Here is a 4,618-nt window from a genome sequence, read left to right as displayed (position 1 = left end):
GTACCTCTGGAAATTTTTCAATGTACCTTTACCGAGATTCTGGTGGTTCGGAACCCACCTTAAGCTGTAGGTCCCCCCATTGTGTACTTGACTACAACCCAGTCCGTCAAAGATGGGGTAAAACCAGGCTTTGTCCAATATGTCTGGGCAGACTGCAATCATCAGATCACTTTAATTGCATTATAAAAATGCGTTCGTGACTGATGATATATACCGGGACAGCCCCGTGCAAAAATGATCAAATAAAAATCCATCTCTAACCAAAAATGCCTTCGACATGTTGGTCAGTATAAGCCTGTGACAACATTTCAACACAGAAATGTTTAAAAAAAATAATATTATATAAAATGCGTATGTAAAATGCGTAAATGTAATGCGTCAAGCGTACGTTTAGTATAACTAAAATATCTGTTGTGACTAGTGAGGTTACACATTTTTTATTTTTATTAGGATGTAAAGAATTAGGACTTGTCATAATGCAATTAGATGATGAAAAAGAAAACATTCATTACAATTCATATGGTGTAGTTCTATCTGATGTCGAAATGAAGGTTGTAGATATTAACACTGGAAAAATATTAGGCCCAAATCAGGAAGGCGAGATGCTCTTTAAAACCAAAGGAATGATAAAAAGTTTATCTAAAATTCAAAAAGCAACTGAAAAAGTTATAGATTCTGATGGTAGGATTTAAGCGATTTTTCAAAAATATTTTTATTAAGTGCTGGCCATAATTTGGAACATAAACCTTGTGTAATTCCAGGGTGGCTTCACACAGGAGATTTAGGATACTATAACGAAAAGGTTTATTTTTATTTTATGGATAGAATTATAGATCTCATATAATATATAGGTATCCATGTTGCGCCTCGCGAATTTGAAAATATTCTCTTCAAACATCCTGGAGTACTAGAAGCTGCTGTAGTAGCAGTTCCACACCGTTTGGATGATGAACATCCGATTGCATTTGTCATTAAAGCTGAAAATTCTGAGGTAATATCGTTCATTTCTAATTATTTAAATGTCCTCTATAATTGCAGTATACAGGGGGCCTGAACTAAATCTAAATGAAAGGTGCTTGTATATGGGATCTTTTGGGTGATATGGTTCTGTGGCACCCCATGACAGTTTCAAAGTCAAATTGAAAATCATGACCTGAGTCCTTTTGGAAAATGTTCATTTTTGTATTTGTAACATTAGGAAATGTAGAATTTACACACAAGTTAATGCTAAATGTTCTTTTAAAGTTTTCATTTTTTATATAATTTTATATTTTTTTACATTCTATCGTATGATACACTATTAAAAGCGTTTGTGATCTTACCACATTTTTATAAGTCGAGACTAAGGCATATTGAGAATACCGGTATTGTTCCAACATAAATTTTTTAAAGTATAGAGACCACCATTCAAAATTTTCCACGACTATTCAAGCTTGTTAGAATTGCATCCGTTGTTTAAAAGAGTAGTGCCAATAATGTAGTGAAACAAAATCCAGTGCTCAATTAGAAAAAATAATATAAGCGATTTTGTTGTAGGAAAACATTTGAGCATATAGTATGTTAGGTAAACTATATATTGCAAAAATTTTGTCAGAATTAATTAAAACCGTCAATTTTTTAGGATTTACTAAAAATAGTACATGAAAATTTCAGTGAAATAAGGCGTTAGAACAAAGTTTTAAAATTTTTAATTACTAGTCTATACGTTCAAAAGATTTTCATCAAATTTATAACAGAAAGGTTATGTATCTAAGCTAAAACCCGGCTAAGAAAAATGACCAACTGATTAGGAATGTATAATAATATTACACTTGCATGCAAATATTACGCTAAGAATGTTTGAATATTACAAAAAAATGATTATTATTCAAGTGTGTATTGATAGTATGCATACATTTCAAGTGTGTATACACAAATTTAAGTATCGTGCTCTGCGTTAGGAGCTAGGGCATAGTATATGAGTAAGCATGTCTTATGCCAATTGAGTTGATTTTACTTAAAATCAAAGGACTAAAGCATCCATAAAACGTCAAGAAATGACTTAAATAATTTTTTTAGGACAAGCATGGCACAAGTACTTTAAATGCTATAAATTTTTCTCCGATTATCTATCAATGCATACACGTCATTATATTTACTTCTACTGTATATTTATAACGAAGAAATTGTTTATTTTGTTAATTTATTTGCAGGTATCAAAAGAAGAACTGTTAGAATTCACTTAGGTTCTCGATGATACTAAAAAACTTCGAGGAGGAATAGTATTTCTTGAAAAATTATCAAAGACACCATCAGGAAGAATCAAGAAAAGAATACTTAGAGAAATGGCAAAGACTTACCAGCAATTAATGTAAATGTGCATTAAAAAATAAAAACTTGCTACATCATATTGATGTTTTTTTGTAAAGTATTGAAAAATTAGGAAATTTTATTTATTAGCACAGAAAAAATGAAAGATAAAGTTTACATCGATTTCAGGTGAAAGATTCACCACAACAAAAATTAATCTTGCCAGATAAACTTCACATGAATCGAAGATAATTGCCGATTTTTAACCTTACCTGGATAATATTTCTCCTCATAATCGCTCTATTTTTATTCACGATGTAGCGAGAATTACGACGCCAGCGCTATCTATCGTCGTTTAACTTCATTAAATTGGACAGAAACGAGGATTCCCATCTTTCAGTTGCTTTTGTTAATATTGTAACTTATTTCGCAGGAGACATACCAGTAAAAACAATTTTTGTTTGTATTTTCTGTTGCTGATTCTACACGTTTTACCGAAATTTGCTCACTTAAGCGTGACGCAGTAGACGAGATCTAAATTATTCTTCTAACCTCGGTGAAACTTCCGCCGAAATATGTTTAATTTTTAGCCGTTGCAAATGTCACCTGCAACAAAGGACCTCGCAGCAAATGTACATGAAATGGCTTTCGGTCAATGTTAATTAAACTTAGTAAAATTTTAGTTCTCAATGTCTCGAACAAAAGTGTTATGGGGCACAAAGTCCGAAAATGGACAGTTTTTGAGTTATAGAGGGTTAAACATGCAACCCTTTTAAGAAACATTACCAAATATCTCGAAAACTGCACTGTCATTTTTCAAGGTTATTCAATGTGAAGTTGTCATTTATTGGTCATATTCAGCCAATAAAGACAAGATATGAAGAGGAAATCAATATAGAACCCATTAAGACAACAAATGAGAATGACTTAGTTAACAGCCAGCCAGTTAAGGCAAGTCATGAGTGCGATTTAGTCATTATCTAGCCAATGAAGACAACATTTGTCCAGGATGTTGTCAATATCTAGCCAATGAAGGCATGAAATGAGCTTGATTTAGACAATATTCGGCCAATGAAGGCAAGTCATGAGTGCGATTTAGTCATTATTTAGCCAATGAAGGCTTATGTCTTGCCTTCATTGGCCGGATATTGTCTAACACGGTGATCAAAATTCGATTTAAATGAAAAGTTCGAACACTCCACATTTTTCTGCAATTTGTGTTGATCTGGTACCTATAGAGTGCAAAAATATGAAATTTAAAAAAATTCGCTGGCCACCTTTAGAATAATCGACAAAATAAGGCGTTACATATAGAAGTATGGGAACCCAATGTGGGACTACTATACACAAGCAGCTGAATCTTTTTACCATGAACGAATTTTTCGACGTGTTATAAATATAACTCATAATTGGATTTCAAATACAGTGACATTTTATTTCGATAAATTGCAAAAATTACCGTTTTTTATATCGTGAAGTCGTAAATCTGTGTATACGTTTCATTTTATTTCACGTTTACATATGTCTCTAATATGTATTTAATAATTTGACCATAGCTAGCTATCAAGTACAATTTAGTAGTAGAAAAATGACATTATCGTATTAGAAAATATGTATTATACATGTATAATAATTTTATAACGAATAAACTAAATGCGCAGCTATATAATGAGCCCTCACACGTCGAAAAATTCGTTCATGGTAAAAAGATTGAGCTGCTTGTGTATAGTAGTCCCACATTGGGTTCCCCTACTTCTACTGTAACGCCTTATTTTGTCGATTATTCTAATGGTGGCCAGTGAATTTTTTTAAATTTCATATTTTTGCACTCCATAGGTACCAGATCAACACAAATGGCAGAAAAATGTGGAGTGTTCGAACTTTTCATTTAAATCGAATTTTGATTACCGTGTTAGACAATATCCGGCCAATGAAGGCAAGACATGAGCCTTCATTGGCTAGATAATGACTGAATCGCACTCAAGAATTGCCTTCATTAGCCGGATATTGTCTAAATTAAACACACCTTCATTGGCTAGATATTGAAAACATCCTGGACAAATCTTTTCTTCATTGACTAGATAATGACTAAATCTTGCTCATGACTTGCCTTCATTGGCTGGCTGTTGACTAAGTCATTCTCATTTCTTGCCTTTATGGGTTCTATATTGATTTCTTCTTCATATCTTGTCTTTATTGGCTGAATATTAGCAATAATTGACAAGTTCACATTGAATGACCCTGAAAAATGACCTGTGTCTTAAGGCCATGACTTTCTTTGCATTCCCCGTTAGAGCCCAATAACTTTCATTGGGAACATTTTTTTCGC

At 32.7% G+C, this 4,618-nt stretch overlaps 1 pseudogene; it reads left to right on the top strand.

Moving 5' to 3' along the window:
• Positions 1-1,059, top strand: part of LOC117182896 — an 18,683-nt pseudogene extending 17,624 nt beyond the window's left edge.
• The last annotated feature ends 3,559 nt before the right edge of the window (positions 1,060-4,618 follow it).

Source organism: Belonocnema kinseyi, chromosome 2 (genome assembly GCF_010883055.1).
Source record: "Belonocnema kinseyi isolate 2016_QV_RU_SX_M_011 chromosome 2, B_treatae_v1, whole genome shotgun sequence".
NCBI classification, from domain to species: Eukaryota; Metazoa; Arthropoda; class Insecta; order Hymenoptera; family Cynipidae; genus Belonocnema; species Belonocnema kinseyi.
This window is presented reverse-complemented; position numbering and strand designations above follow the sequence as displayed.